This window comes from Callorhinus ursinus, unplaced genomic scaffold (assembly GCF_003265705.2).
Source record: "Callorhinus ursinus isolate GAN/ISIS: 27379988/994484 unplaced genomic scaffold, GSC_fseal_2.0 scaffold1, whole genome shotgun sequence".
NCBI lineage: Eukaryota > Metazoa > Chordata > Mammalia > Carnivora > Otariidae > Callorhinus > Callorhinus ursinus.
The window spans coordinates 40,775,318-40,792,737 of record NW_027397063.1 but is presented as its reverse complement, the minus strand read 5'-3'; the positions used below and the strand labels follow the sequence as shown (position 1 = coordinate 40,792,737).

At 35.8% G+C, this 17,420-nt stretch overlaps 1 protein-coding gene and 1 pseudogene across 1 annotated transcript in view; one reads left to right on the top strand and one right to left on the bottom strand.

Moving 5' to 3' along the window:
- Positions 1-17,420, bottom strand: part of ZPLD1 (zona pellucida like domain containing 1) — a 211,316-nt gene that overhangs the window by 155,221 nt on the left and 38,675 nt on the right. The window lies entirely within an intron of this gene.
- On the top strand, positions 12,362-12,487 carry LOC112834651 (small nucleolar RNA SNORA18; annotated as a pseudogene).

The following is a 17,420-nucleotide window of genomic DNA, read 5'->3' as shown; positions in this document are numbered from 1 at the left end:
ATATGTATATATGATTTCATTTATATAAAATTCTAAAAAATTCAAAGCAATCAGTGGTGCCTGAGGAAAAGTGGGGAGGAGAAAGAGGTTCAGGCAAGGTGGGAAGGAGAGATAACCAAGGGGCACAAAAAAGCTTTTGGTGCAATATAATGCTCATTATATTGACTGTGGAGATATTTTAATGAATATATATATATAGAGACAGATATATAGATATTTGTCATAATTTATCGAACTTGATATATTAAATACATACAGTTTATTGCATGTCAATTACACCACAATAAAGTTGTAAGAAATAAACCAAAAAATTACTTATATACCATGTTGATGTGATAATAAGTATGCTCTAAACTATACCAAAATGCATAGTTCCCAAAATTAAAAATGTTTTAGGTACCTTTAAAAATTAATCAAATATATTTATTATTAAATCTCAACACTGAGACTTTTATCAATAACGAATTCACTTCCTGGCCCCTGAATCAAATATAACTTTTTAAACTTATAATGTTTTCATTACTTTACTAAAGTTTTAACATTATAGTGGGGAAAAATATTATTCTTAATAAACCCAAACATCATGCCAAATAGCATTGTTTGGGTCATTTGAAGGCTTCATGCTTATCTATGTTTTCAAGGTGAACTTGTTTTTCTTCTGAGTAACCCATATTTTTTACATCCAGAATTCATTTAAAATTCTCGTTCTCCAATTCGCTTTGGTTTGCTGAAACCTAACCAAAAATTCTCAGTTAAATCAAAGCAAGTGTCCAAGTAAATACTCTTATCTCTGTTTCATTTTCCAAAATCATAAGTACAGGAAAATTGTCAGGACAAAGTTTCTCTTTTAATAAAAAGCAAGATCTTTTATTTTATGATCCCTCTTCATGATCCATGCCATTTGCAGTAATTTTTCTTCTGAAGTATATCCTTTCTTTAATAAATTCAGTATGAATATCTCTATACACAAGTAACATACTTCATCCTTTATTATTTCCTATAGATAACATGATTAATGAGCTCCTCAACTATCAGTGGCTTGCAGTGTAAATGCAGAACACTCCACCTACCACCTCAAATCATCAGGTACAAGCTGATTCTTTGCACTGAGAATTTTTTTTGGTTCTTTGCCTAGAGATGATCTATCAATGTTCAACATTTACTATTATTTCAGTTTACATGAAAATAAGAAGTGCAGACAGTTGAATATTTGTAGCGGTCCTGGTATATTCTACTTTGTAGAATTAACTAATTTTCATGTTCAAGAGCAGAATGTCATTCTTTCTTCCATTTCTAACTAAAGAGATTTAGATGATTATCTCAAAAGTCTTTAAGCTCTTTTTAAGAGTCACATTTGTTGGCCCTACTATAAATAGGAAAACTGAAGCACGGAGAAATATAATGCCCTGTCTAAATCAGGATGAATACTTAGGCCAAGTTTTGCTAGAATCCAGCCCATAGGATGAGCTGAATGCTTTCAAAAAACAATTGTAATGTAAAAACTTTTACTCAGGCATGAACTTCCCAAATTGCCATGTCTCCACCACTCTTTATAGTCAAGCAGTTCTGCCACCTAGCTGGCCCACAAAGGCACTTCAGTATTCTATACCTAATTTACAAATGTACAAGTTTTAGATTGAAAGAATGTTAGAGTTTACAGGATCTCTGAAATATATTGTCCAGCCTTCTCACTTTACTAATGAGGCACAGATAAGTAATTTGTTCAACACTAAACATTAAATTAGTAGCAGAATAGCAGGAAAATCAGACTTTCTCACCCCTGATATTGCATTCCCAATGCAACACTCTGTCTTTCTACGTTTATCCCTATCTAACCCCCCCCAATATAATATAAGCTTCAAGAGAGTAAGGCCTTTTAAATGAAATGATTTATCCCTGAAGACTAAAACAGTAAGAACTTAATAAGCAGTCATTAATTTTTGTTAATTAAATGAGTAAGAGAAGTGGTGTGGGAAGTTAGAGGATTAATATTAATTAACTTAGGTTACCTGCCAGGTATTTTATACATGTAATCATATTTAATCCTTCCAAAAATAATGCCGGAGAAAAATTATTGCCACCATTTTATAGACGAGGAAACTAAATCTGGTAGGTGATAGTATGCAGTTTGTCTGATTCTGAAATCTCATCTTGTTTTCACTACAGTGGTGCAGAGCTGTAACACAAAAAGCTTGACAGGGCCAATACTAAAATTCTTGGTCTTAATGTACTTATGAATTCTGGGCAAGCTAAAACATAAGAAGAATACTTATAATACCATGGGCATTGTGCTAAGCTTTTTATAACTTAATATTATAGGTTAACTATTATTTTCACCCCTACTTCCCATATGAGAAAATGAAGCACAGAGAATTTTATTTATTTTTTTAAATTACTTATTTAAATTCAATTTAAGTAACATATACTATTTTGTTAGTTTCAGGGGTAGAATTTAGTGATTCATCAGTTGCATGTAACACCCAGTGTTCATTACATCCCGTGCCCTCCTTAATGCCCATCACCCAATTATCCCATCCTCCCACACCAACCTCCCCTCCAGTAACCCTAGTTTGTTTCCTAGAGTTAAGACCTATAAAGAACTTATCAAATTCAACACCCAAACACAAATAATCCAGTCAAGAAACAGGCAGAAGACATGGACACTTCTCCAAAGAAGACATACAAATGGCTAACAGACACATGAAAAAATGCTCAATATCACTAGCCATCAGGGAAATACAAATCGAAACCACAATGCGATACCACCTCACTCCAGTCAGAATGGCTAAAATTAACAAGGCAGGAAACAACAAATGTTGGCGAGGATGCAGAGAAAGGGGAACCCTCCTACACTGTTTGTGGGAATGCAAGCTGGTGCAGCCACTCTGGAAAACAGTATGGAGGTTCCTCGAGATGTTAAAAATAGGACTACCCTATGACCCAACAATTGCACTACTAGGTATTTACCCCATAGATACAGACGTAGTGAAAAGAGGGGGCACATGCACCCCAATGTTCATAGCATCAATGTCCACATCATTAGTTTTTGATGAACTAATGACGGCACCACCCTAGGTCCAGCCATACCCCACCTAAAAATCCAATCACCAAAATACAAAGAAGTTGGATGAATGGTTTCAGGAAAGAATTGGTGAAGTTCCACTGAGCTATATTACTGTTTAGTCTCCATGTCCATAATTATAACAGGTTTTAAAGAGTCTTTACATTCTTCTTTAGAATAAATTATATACTTCCTGAAAAGTGCATTTTTTTTCAAATTTTATAATACGTGGAGTGCAGTAATGAAGATATGATGACCTTTTAGCCTTCATACTATACCAATGGTCTTTTGAGCACATATTGACCGTGACATTATTTTAGATGGTACTTAGCCCAGATCAATAAATCTTGATTGTGGCTATCAACTGCTGTCAATATCTGCTTATTACAGTTAGAATACAAATGAGTAAGCAGGACTTCAAGTGAAGATTACCAATAGCATTTATGTTTTCTCATTATAAGATCTTAAATCTTAGTTCTAACAGTGTCCTAAGTTAAAATTATTATTAAGGATTTATAGAATCAAGTCCTTTCTTTTTGTTATATGACAGGTATGGAACACACTCTTGGGGAATGATTATAAAAGTCAAAGAAAGAACACTATTTCATATTAAATTCTTTGCCATGAAATGTAAAATTTCCGGGTCCATTAAAAATCCACAGAGAAGTTCCTTAGTACCCAGGCCAGAGCTGGTCCTCAGTCACCTGGCAAGCAGGAAACAGTCCTCTGGTATACGCGTGAACCAAGACTGGTGGGTGGGCAGATATGAGAGGGAGTGCCAAAGTGCCAATGTGGGCACAGACCTGAAGTGTGTGGTATCTATTCTGGGAAAGCCATGAGAAACAACCCTCCAAGGTACAGGTGAGCTGCGGCTGGGGGATAGGCATGCATGGAAATTCAGAGCACCTTTTCAGGCTCAACCTTGACCTATGTAGTGCCTGCACTGGGGGGAACCACCCGATGTGGCAAGGCAACAAGATCGCTGAGAGTAAGTGTGCTGTGAGCACACATGAGGCATAGCACCATTGGATGACCTCTTCACACTCCTGCACAGCTGACCCATCATGTGGCATTAGCAAGAAAAAACAAAACACAGTATACCAGACCCAGTAAGAGACGATCCCTTACTCTAGTAATGTCCCTCCAGTGACATTTTGTCCTACTGACAAAGCTTAATGTTTTTATATCTTTTGCTTCTACAAATTCTTTACATGTTAAATATATCACTTTAGTTCATCATATATGTATATATATACAATATACTATATATATTGTTTATTGTTTATTGTTTGGGGACATAGAAGAGATTTCAGTTTTTTGCAGAAAATCTATTAATTTTCCTTTTATCTAGTTTATTTTGTCTACATGCTTAGAGATAATTTTCCCTACCTAAGATCAATCACCTACATCATCTTCTAGTCCATTTTCTCTTCATATAAAATTTAATCCATAGGGAATTTTCTTTTGTATATGACACAAGGTAGAAATCGAATTTTATTCTTCCCCAAATGTTTTGTGATTATCCTAAAGGTTAAATGAGCTATTATTTTCCCTTTAATTTTCTTTATCTGATGTCATATAATCAAATATTTATGTCTATAGAAAGGAGAAAAAAATATTTCATAGATACCTATGAACCCATTTTACATAGGTAACAAATGTTACATTACAATGTTGTCTTAAAAAATTTTTTTAAAGGAAACAAAGTGTTATCTAGAAAGCTATAACTCCTCTGTCTATCCTGTCCATCTCCTTTCTTCTCCAAAAGTAGCTAACATCCTAAAGTTGGGATCTCTAGCCTGCATATTTTAATATTTCTATTACATATGATTGTGTACATATTTGTATTTTAATAAGTATATGTAAATGGTGTACTTTATATATCCTTTACGAACTTTTTTTTACTCAACATTACATTTTTCAGATGTATCAAGTTCACACACAAGCTTCATTCATTTTAATACTGTGTAGTGTTCTATTTCATAAATAAATCACATTTTATTTGTCCATTCCCTACTACTTAGAGACAGTGTGAACAAAGTGGATGTAATGACTTACATTCTCATCCACAACACATGAGGGGCACCATTGTTCCAAACCCCCACAGATTGATGTTATCAGTAATTTGTTTCTGCAGATCTATTGGTTATAGAATGTTATCTCATTTTTATCTTAATTTGTATTTTCCTAAAGACTAGCAAGATTATATATACAGGCCGTTCAAATTTACTCTTCCATGAACTGCTTATTCATAACCTTTGCCCATTTTTCTTAGAGAAACATTCAACCAGGTGGTCAATTGCTTTGGTATGCAGAGCTCTGGGATAAAGATAGACTAATTTGCACAGGGAGCCCAGGTTCCTCCCAAGAAGTAAAAAATGGAAACACTAAGTTCTGAACCACAGCAATCTTGCAATATTGTTACACTTTTGGAAATGATTACTAGATTACTACTAGTAGTAGTCATAATGATAACAGGAACATACATTTTCTATAAATCTTGTAGGTGCCAGGTACTTTGTTTGTTATATGTTGTCTCATTTAATTTTCACAATGATAAATTCTATTATTATCTTTATTTTATAGATGAGGAACCTGAAACTCAGAAAGTTAGATGAAAGCTTAAGTCACTCAATTAAAAGAAGCAAAGGCAAATTCAAATCCAGTTCACATGACCCCAGAACTCAAAATCTTGATTAGGCACTCTATACATTGAACCCAAGTACATAGGGAAACCAATATAGGGTCTTAGACTGGAAATAAATCACCAGCAAGTGATGAACATCTACGAAACTGAATTAAGAGCCATCTTTAATAGAGGACACCATATGGCAATGAGAAACCCCAAGTAGAGGACCAATGAAAATTTGCAATTACCTCGGAAATATAATTGACAGCCTTTGGTATGAGAAAGTCATCTGAACAACTTGGGATAGTTTGGAAGGAGAAGCACTCAAATAAGAGATGCTAGACTTTCTGCTAATAAGGACATGTTGGGGCACCTGGGTGACTCAGTCGTTAAGCGTCTGCCTTCGGCTCGGGTCATGATCCCAGTGTCCTGCTCAGTGGGAAGCCTGCTTCTCCCTCTCCTGCTCCCCCTGCTTGTATTCCCTCTCTCACTGTCTCTCTGTCTGTCAAATTCCTTTAAAATCTTAAAAAAAAAAAAAAAAGAAAAGGACATGTTGTAGCTTGAATGATTAATTGGCAAAATAAAGAATATGTGATATATTGCTACACCTAGCTGGCGAAGTGAATCATTTTGTATATATAAACCTAATCTATAATGTATATTCATACACATTTGTGGATTGTGGATTTATAACTGCTTCTTAGAGGAAGGTGGAGAAGTTTAGAAGACAGCCATAGCCTTTTGAGTTGATGAAACAAATGGTAACTATGCTCTTCCATAATACAAGGCAGGAGTTTTGTCAACTAGAAAGGATACATCTTAGAGTAAAGCCACTATGATATTTTGTATTTTCTTACCTTGGTATGTCACTTTGAATCAGAGATTAGTCAATAACTTATAACCTAGTGTAAGCTTTATAATCTTTTTTTAATTTTATTTTATTATGTCATGTTAGTCACCATATAATACATCATCAGTTTTTTACGTAGTGATCCACGATTCACTGTTTTCATAGAACACCCAGTGCAGCTTTATAATCTTTAGTTTTTTCTATTCATCATTTATCCAACACTGATTTTTTTTTTTAATTTGAAGCACCTTGCTGTTACTTTTTGTTTAAAAAAAGAACACTGGTTTGGAATGAGCTTCACAATTTTATTCATGAGATATAACCATCCTTATATCAATAGTAACTGCTCAATTATAATTAATCATTTTAGAGAACATGTTACTGCTTCTTATAAATCAGCTGCTGCTTCTAATTTTACAAAGTGCATTTCAATGAATTCCCATCTATACTGTTGTCAAATTTTCCATTTTTTTTAATTTCCTTCTTAAATCCTTAGGGTTGGAAAGAATCTTAGAGATCCTCCAGCCCAATTTTAATGACAAAAAAATTGTCACTCAGACAAGTTAAGGAACTTATTCAAGGTTCTATCTTTCATTAGTGGCAGACCTAGGGCAAAAAGCCAGTTTCCAGAGTATTCCACCAAGTGCACTTTCCACTACCTGTAAACTTCCCAAACCCCTACCTAGAATCAGAAAAAGCACATCCCATTCACAATTATGCATTCATTTTATTTTTCACTAATCGAGGCTGGGAGAATATCTAAGGCAAATCATATTACTCTAGATGATAAAAATATAAATATAGATATATTTGCCTTAGATATTTTAACTCTTTGCCTCGCCTTACCATCCTCCCGTAGCTGCTGCACAGACTGTAGTCTAAATAAACTGGAAGAAGGATCCCAGCGTCCCATTCTCAAGGATCACTCCAGTTAGGAAGGCTCTCACTGAATGAATGATAATAATTTATTATTTCATCCAATATTTTTTTAAAGATTTTATTTATTTTTTTGAGAGAGAGAGAAGGAGAGACAGTGAGAGAGTACAAGCGGGGAGAGGGAGAAGCAGGCTCCCTGCAGAGCAAGGAGCCCGATACAGGGCTCCAACCCAGGACCTTGGGATCAACTGAGCCACCCAGGTGCCCCTCATCCAACATTTCTAAGCACATAGTATTTTACAGACACTTAGGGGGGGTAGGGCTTGGGGTACTAGTGCAATTCTAACATCTACACAGTTATCAGTAAGCCCCCTTTCCTAAAAATCCTCATGTATGTCTTATTTATATGATTTTTACCCCAAATCACAACTATGAAAAAAGTAGGTTGGTGATATTATGTAACATTAATGGCTCTAATTTATTACCCTTCCTGTATTCACATCCTTTGACATATGACTTTCCCATCTTTCCTATGGCCATATGAGTCATTCAGTGGAATGTTAACTGGTGTGATGGGACCAAAGGCTGGAAAGGCACCTGCCTGTTTGGGCTGGTTCTCTTGTACCCAGAGTAAGTGCATTTTAAATTTTAATAGATTTTTTTCAAATTACACCACGGAGTTGTACTATTTCTTCATATTGTTCTCATTAATAATAAAGTCCTCCAAATAATCCCATGAGGTAGTCACTATTATTATCCATATTTTACAGGTGAGGAAACTGAGGTACAGAGAAATTAGGTGACTGACTTGGCCAAAGACATGGAGCTAATAAGCGGTGGTGTCAGGATTCAAATGCAGGCCCACTTTCTTAACCCTTTCACTGTGCCTCTCCCTTGTACTGCCCTGTGCAACCTTCACCACAATCCACATTTTCATCCTGCCTAAATGAAATGCTATGCCCATTAAACATCAAGTCAACATACCCCCTTCTCCCAGCCTTTGGAAACCACCATTCTACTTTCTGTTTGACTAATATAGATACCTCATATAAGTAGAATCATACAATATTTTTCCTTCTATGATTAGCTTGTTTCACTTAGCATAATGTCCTCAAGTTTCATCTATGTTGTAGAATATGTCGGAATTTCCTTCCTTTTTAAGACTGAAGAATTTTCCATTGTATGTATATGCCACATTTTGTTTATCCATTTACCTAGTAATGGATGTGGGTTGTATCTACCTTTTAGTTATTGTGAATAATGCTGCTATGAACATGGGTGTACAATATCTGTACCTGTCCTTGCTTTCATTGATTTAGAGTATATACCCAGAAGTTAAATCACCGGGTCATATGATAATTCTACGTTTATGTTTTGAGGAATTGCCATGACTTTTTCCACAGTGGCTCCACCATTGTGCATTCCCACCAACAATGCACAAAGGTTCCAATTTTTCCACATCCCTGCTAACACTTTTTTTTTGTTTTTTTAATCAAAACACTAATGTCTTCTCTCAGCTCAGAAAAAAATATTCTTCTATTATCACTTTGATTATATCATTACTTCTAATCTCTCTAGTCTCTCCTTATAGATGTTTTACTGGGTAGATAATGGGATTTCTGAATGTCTTGCATGCCTTGTGAGTTTTTGTGCCTCATATACTAAATGACATCCTTCCAAGTTTCATAATTTTCATCTCTTTTCACACTATATTCTGAGGAAACTTCTTGGCTTGATCTTCCATAAAACTATTTTGATTTTCAACCATACCTATTCTATTATTCAATTTTTTAACTGAAATTTTTAGGTAATTAGTGTGATTTACTTCAGCAGTTGGGGAGTATGAATTTAGTCACATCATTTACATTTTTCAATTGCCCTTTAGCTGACAACTAACCCTTTCTTGAGATAGTCCTTCTTCTCCCTAAATTTTACAGGACTCCAAAAAGTTTGCCCCAGTTCTCAATCAGCTGATAGAGAGACCTTGAGTGTGATGAGTCTGATAATTATGACCACTTTTGTCATTGACCATGGGGATGCTTTTGAAAACTATTATAACACCTTGTCCATCACTGTAGTGTTGCCTGAAGAGGTACAGGCCCTTGCACAAGTTTCTCTGATGTCCTAGGTTTAAACTGCAAGGATATAGCTCTTTCAGTTCACATGCAAGCTTAATAATTACTTTCTACCATAACCAATCTGCCAAGGTGGTTGCATTCACAGGTATTTCTTGTTGTGGCTGCATGATATCCCATACCCAACCCTCTCCAAGTTAACCTTTCACTTTAATGTTGACCCTTGCACACTTGTCCAGATTCTACCTAACCCCATGGTGAGTTCCTCCCTGAGAAACTTGATGTCTCTTATGCCTCCGGACTTTTCACAGACCTAGTCAGCCAGAGAAGTACTAAAGACATTAAACCTCAAAAGGGAAAGAGTGGACCTTTCCTCTTGGGTAATTTCTTTTTCCCTATGCAAACATTCCCATCTCCTTTCCAGTAACCAACTCAGCATTCCAAAGTCAGATTAAAAGCAGCTTTTGTCAGCAAAAGAAGGTCATATTATCCCTTTTCACCTGGGCAATGGGTTGATTGTGTTCATTCAAGTGACACTCTTCTCAATGAAAATTAGTTTCAGAGTGACTGGTCTTATCTATATATATATGAAGAAGCTTTGGGGAATTAAGAACTTTACATTCTACATCATCAGTTGACCCATTACATTTATTTCAACAATCAGGTAGAGGTTTTCCAATTTCTATAAATTCTCTCATATACTTTACTTTTTCTTAGCAGTGTATTCTAGTTGTATGAATATAGTGTCCCCTCAAATCTCTTTGAAAATACTAAATTGTTTTAATAATCTTTTCTATATTTCTCCAGTAATTCAATTTCTTAAAAAATCATTTTGATTTATTAAAGTTGATAACTCATTTTTATGCTGTTTTTTTTTCCTTAAATATCTGGAAACTCAACTATTTATATGTGACAGTTTAGGACAACAATGTGAAAGTCACAGTTCCCTTGATAGTGAATTTGATTGCAAAGGACAGAAGCCATGGCTATGATGAGTGAGCTGTGATCTGTCATCAGAGGGACCTCTCTGTTAGGGTAGGTAGGGGCTTACTGTCAGGATGTGGAAAGGTTTCCCCTATTGGCAGCTGATATCACATGGGAGTACCACCCAACTTCTCTTTTTAGCTCCAATACTCACTATAAATGTCCCTGCTTACCCCTAATGACAAAATCCATCCACCCCTTTATTGGTTTTCAAAATATTTGTGCCAGGTCTTCTAGAGCTGGGAATGTATGCATTTTCCAGGTATCTTCCTACTAAGTATCCAATAGAAGATTCCTGCCTCTAGCTCCTAATGATTATGATCTTGGGGTTTTTCCAAAGTTCTGTTCAAACAAAACAAAAACAAAACTCCCTTCTTCCTCCATTACCATCCTCTTTCATTTGTATTAGCTGTAGTAATCAGTTCTATCTGGTTACTCCATCGATCCAAACCCATTTGCTTTATATCTTCCAGAAATTTGTTGCTTCTGCTAATATCAGCCCTCATATTTCCTAGTACTGTTACATTGTTCTTCTTAATTTTATATTTATTCACTCATTCCAGTGGAACTTTGGGGATGGAAAAGTAAATCTGTGTCCTTAGTCAGTCATCCAGAAGGCACTTAGCTCCCAAATGACATTTTCTCTTACTTTTCTTTTTTCCTTTTTTCTTAATTATGTGTATTTCATTTCTTTTTATTCAAATGGCTTTTAAGAAGTAGCATAAGGAAAAGAGCACTGGTATAGGAGCTATGATTCCTTTATTCTAATCATGCTTTTGCCATTATTAAACAGGGCCTGGCTCATGGCAGGCGCTCAGTAAGTATTTTGGAACAAATGAATGAATGAAGTAAATTACAATCCAGACACAGACTTCAGCTTTCTCTAATGTAAAATTAGGAGGCCTCTGTAAGCAATAGCAAGTTATGATTCTTCTTGGGCTGGACAGAAAACGTTTATCATCATTTAATGGGAGGCACCAAGAAAAGAGAGGCTCCCAGCATGTGAGCAGAAATGCAGCAATATGCGATCACATAAGGGGCAAGCTAAGACAAAAAACTGTGATCAAAAACCTAATAGGAGACCTTTGACATCAGAGTCTCACAGAAGTTCAAAGCAATCATATTTAGGCTTAACAACGGATTCTCAGGGGACTATAGAACTGTGATCAGGCCAGGGGGCCGCTAAGCACTGAATTAACCAAAAGAGAGATAAAAACACAGCCTGCCTTTGAAAGAACCCATATTAACACCCTCTCCCATTTTCTAGACCCACTTCATAAAAACTAACATAGGTAAAATCCTCTGGGGCCAAGGGTCTGACAACCATGCCCTGAGAAATTCCCCAATATCCTCCAACCTGACTTAAATGCTTCCACCAGGCCATCCAAGGACAATGAGGTTTCCAAGTCAGGTGGTGAGTTTCAAACACACATACAACTGGGGTAATTCTCTACCATATGCAGTCATCCAAAACAATTCATTAGCAATGATATTGCTTGGCAGAACTAAAAGTCATAATCACGAAAAATGTCTTCAGTGGGTTCTTTACATTTTGAATCACCTTATTACTATGAAAACTATTTTATTATTCTATATCTGAGAATCCTAAGGAAACACAAGAGTTTGCAAATTACATATCTGCCTGATATGCTTAGTTCAGTGGTCTTCGAACACAATCACCCGGGGGGTTTTTTAAAGCACGCTGCTGGGTCTCACCCCCAGAATTTCTGATTCGGAGCTGGAAAATAGGACCCACCACTCATGACAGGGAGATGGTCTCATGACATATACAATTAAGCCTAGTGTGGCATCCACCAGAGCCACATCCTCAGGTATATCTATTGGGATGTTTTTACCTGCAAGTATCAAAAAAAAAACTCACTCCACTTGAGGTACATCCCCATGGGTTTTTTTCTATAGACCTAAATCATTGGAAATGCCTCAAAGAGTAAATACGTGGTTTGCTTTCCTCGCAGAATTATGTTTAAATCTGTGAGAACTATAAGACAGGGCTACTAAAACAAATATTTTAAGACTTAATAGTCAACTTTTTTTAATCTTAGGTATTGTAATATCCCAATGATCTGCACTATTCTAGGGTGTGATAGTTTAGGAGTAAATATGATTTGAACTTATTCATGCATAGAGGATGTATGAAATCGACAACCAGGCCAGTCCAACTACTCTGACCCTAAGCATGGCCTTAACATACATTTCTTGAAGAAACTGGGTCCCAAAGTTTACAGGTGGAGAATTTTTGAAGTATGTCTGTACACAAGTAGAGATCAAAGAAGCCCAACTAAAACAAGTGTGGACTAACTGACATGACAACTGTGGATTAAGCAAATGTTCTTTTAAATTTTTTTATTTAAATTCCAGGTAGTGGGCGCCTGGGTGGCTCAGTCGTTAAGCGTCTGCCTTCGGCTCAGGTCATGACCCCAGGTTCCTGGGATCGAGTCCCACATCGGGCTCCCTGCTCCGCGGGAAGCCTGCTTCTCCCTCTCCCACTCCCCCTGCTTGTGTTCCTGCTCTCGCTATCTCTCTCTGTCAAATAAATAAAATCTTTAAAAAAAAAATAAAAAATAAATTCCAGGTAGTTAAAATACAGGGTATTATTAGTTTCAGGTGTACAATACAGTGATTCAATACTTCCATACAGCACTGGTACTCATCACAAGTGCACTCCTTAATCCCCATCACCTATTTAACCCATCCCTCCACGCACCTCCCCTCTGGTAACCATCAGTTTGTTCTCTACAGTTAAGAGTCTGTTTCTCAATTTGCCTCTCTCTTTCTTTTTTTCCCTTTGCTCATTTGTTTCTTTCTTAAATTCCACATGAGTGAAATCATATGGTATTTGTCTTTCTCTCACTGACTTATTTCACTTAGCATAATACTCTCCAACTCCATCCATGTCATTGCAAATGGCAAGATTTCATTCTTTTTTGTAGCTGAGTAATATATGTATATATACCACCTCTTCTTTATACATTCATCTGTCAGTGGACATTTGAGCTCTTTCCATAATTTGGATATTGTAGAGAATGCTGCTATAAACATCAGGATACATGTATCCCTTTGAATTAGTATTTTTGTATTCTTTGGGTAAATACCTAGTAGTACAATTGCTGAATTGTAGGATAGTTGTATTTTTAACTTTTTGAGGAATCTCCATACAGTTTTCCAGAGTAGCTGCACCAACCTGCATTCCCACCAACAGTGCCAGAGTTTCCCCTTTCTTCACATCCTCACCAACACCTGTTGTTTCTGATGTTGTTGAGTTTAACCATTCTGACAGGTGTAGGTTTGACTTGTATTTCCCTGATGATGAGTGATGTTGAGCATCTTTTCATGAGTCTCTTGTCCATCTCTATGTCTTCTTTGGAAAAATTCTGCCCATTTTTTAGTCGGATTATTCATTTTGGAGGTGTTGAGTTTTATAAGTTCTTTATAGATTTGGGATTCTAACCCTTTATCAGACATGTCATTTGCAAATATCTCCTCCCATTCAGTATATTGTCTTTTAGTTTTGTGTATTGTTCCCTTTTCTGTGCAGAAGCTTTTTATTTTGATGTAGCCCCAATAGTTTATTTTAATTTTGTCTCCCTTGCCTCAGGAGACATGTCTAGAAAGAAGTTTCTACAGCCAACGTCAAAGAAATTACTGCATATGTTCTCTTCTAGGATTTTATGGTTTCAGGTCTCACATTTAGGTCTTTAATCCATTTTGAATTATTTTGGTGTTTGGTGTAAGAAAGTAGTCCAGTCTCATTCATTTGCATATTGTAGTCCAACATCATTTGTCGAAGAGACTTTTTCCCATTGGATAGTCTTTCTTTCTTTGTCAAAGATTAATTAACCATATAGTTGTGGGTTCATTTCTGAGTTTTCTATTCTATTTCATTGACCTATGAGTCTACTTTTTTGTGCTAGTACCATAATGTTTTGATCACTACAGCTTTATAATATAACTTGAGGTCCAGAATTGTGATGCCTCCAGGTTTGTTTTTCTTTTTCAAGGTGGTTTGGTTATTCAGTGTCTTTTGTGGTTCCATACAAATTCTAGGGTTGTTTGTTCTAGCTCTGTGAAAAATGCTGGTGGTATTTTGATAAAGATTGAGTTAAATGTGTGGATTGCTTTGGGTGGTATAGACATTTTAACAATATTTGTTCTTCCAATTCATGAGCATGGAATGTCTTTCCATTTCTTTGTGTCATTTTTGATTTTTTCCATCAGTGCTTTATAGTTTTCAGAGTGCTGGTCTTTCACCTCTTTGGTTAAGTTTATTCCTAGTTATGTTATTGTAAGTGGGGTAAGTTCCATAATTCTGATGCTTAATTATTGGTATATAGAAATGCAACAGAATTCTGTATGTTGATTTTGTCCTACGACTTTATTGAATTTATCAGTTCTAGCAGTTTTTTAGCGGAGTCTTTCAGGTTTTCTATATGTAGTATCATGTCATCTGCAAATAGTGAAAGTTTGACTTCTTCCTTGCCAATTTGGATGCCTTTTATTTCCTTTTGTCATTTGCTTGCTATGGCTAGGACTTCCAGTGCTATGTTAAATAACAGTGGTGAGAATGGATATCCCTATCTTATTCCTGACCATAGAGAAAAAGCTCTCAGTTTTTCCCCATTGAGGATGATATTAGCTGTAGGTTTTGCATATAGGGCCTTTGTTATGTTTAGGCGTGTTCCCTCTAAACCTACTTTGTTGATGGTTTTATCATGAATGGATGTTACACTTTGTCAAAACTTTTTCTGCATCTATTGAAATGATCATATGGTTATTAATCTTTTATTAATGTGGTATATCACACTAATTGATTTAGCAAATATTGAACCACCTTGCAACCCAGGAATAAATCCCACTTGATACTGGTGAATAATTTTTTAGTGCATTGTTGAATTCAGTTTGCTAGTATTTTATTGAGATTTTTTGCATCCATGTTCATCAGTAATATTGGCCTTTAGTTCTAGTGGAGCTAGTGGAGCTTTTATCAGGTGTTGGTATCAGGGTAACGCTGGCCTTACAGAATGAATTGGAAGTTTTTCTTCCTTTTCTATTTTTGGAATAGTTTGAGAAGAATAAATATTAACTCTTCTTTAAATGTTTGGTATAATTCTCCTGTGAAGCCATCTATCCCTGGACTTTTGTTTGTTGGGATTCTTTTAATTCCTGATTCAATTTCTCCACTGGTTATTGGTCTGTCCAAGTTCCCTAGTTCTTCCTATTTCAGTTTTGGTAGTTTATATGTTTCTAGGAATTCACCTATTTCTTCCACGTTGTCCAATTTGTTGGCATACAGGTTTTCTTAATATACTCTTGTAATTGTTTATATTTCTGTGATATTGTTTGCTATTCCTCCTGTCTCATTTGTGATTTTATTTGGGTCCTTTCTCTTTTCTTTTTGATAACTCTGGCTAGAGGTTTGTCAATTTTATTGATTTTTCAAAGAACCAGCTCCTGGTTTCATTGATCTGTTCTATTGTTTTGTTGTTGTTGTTGTTTCTGTATCATTTATTACTGCTCTAATCTTTATTATTTCCTTCCTTCTGCTGGCTTTAGGCTTTGTTTGTTGCTCTTTTTCTAGCTCCTTTTCTAGCTCCTTTAGAGGTAAGGTTAGGGTGTTTGAGATTTTTCTTGCTTTTTGAGGTATGCCTGTATTGCTATATGCTTCCTTCTTAGGACCACTATTGCTGCATCCCAAAGGTTTTGGACCATTGTTTTCATTTTTATCTATTTCTATGTATTGTTTATTTTTTTGACTTCCTGGTTGACCCATTCATTGTTTAGTTGCATGTTATTTACCCTGCAGGTATTTGTGGTCTTTCCAAATTTTTCCTTGTGGTTGAGTTCTAATTTTATAGCATTGTGGTCAGAAAAAAATGCATGGTATGATTTCAGTCTTTTTGTATTTGTTGATGCCTGTTTTGTGACCTAATATGTGATCTATTCTGGAGAACATTCCATGCATCCTAGAAAAGAACGTGTGTTCTGCTGTTTCATGGTAGAACATACTGAATATATCTGTTAAGTCCATCTTGTCTAGCGTGTCATGCACAGACATTGTTTCCTTGTTTATTTTCTGTTTAGGTGATCTGTCCACTGATGTAAGTGGGTGTTAAAGTCCCCTACTATGATTGTGTTATCAATTAGTTCCTTTATGTTTGTTATTAATTGTTTTATGTATTTGGGTGCTCCTATGTTGAGTACATAAATATTTACAATTGTTATATCTTCTTGTTGGGTTGTCCCTTTATGATTATATAGTACCCTTCTTTGTCTCTTGTTACAGTCTTTGTTTTAAACTCTAGTTTGTCCCCTATAAGTATTGCTACTCTAGCTTTTATTTGACATCCGTTTTCATGATAAATATTTCTCCACCCCCTCACTTGCAATCTGCAGGTGTCTTTAGGTCTAAAAGGAGTCTCTTATAGGCAGCATATAGATGGCCCTTATTACTTATCCATTGTGACACCCTATGCCTTTTGATTGGAGTATTTAGTACATTTACATTCCAAGTAATTATTGATAGATATGTATTTATCACCACTTTGTTTCTTGTTTTGTCACCATTTCTGGAGATTTTCTCTGATCTTTTCTTGTCTTTGTTACTTTTGGTCTCTCCTTTGCACTCAAGGAGTCCCCTTTCATATTTCTTGCAGAGCTGATTTATTGATCACAAACTCCTTTAGTTTTTCTTTGTCTGGAAATGTCTTTATCTCTCCCTCTATTCTGAATGACAGCCTTGCTGGATAGAGTATTCTTGGCTGCAGATTTTTCTCATTCAGCACTTTGAATAGATCATGCCTCCTTCTTCTGGTTTGAGAAGTTTCCGTTGAGAAATCTTCAGCTAGCCTTATGGGTTTTCCCTTATTAAGTACTTCTTTTATCTTGCTGCTTTTAAGATTTTTTCTTTATTACTATATTTTGCAAATT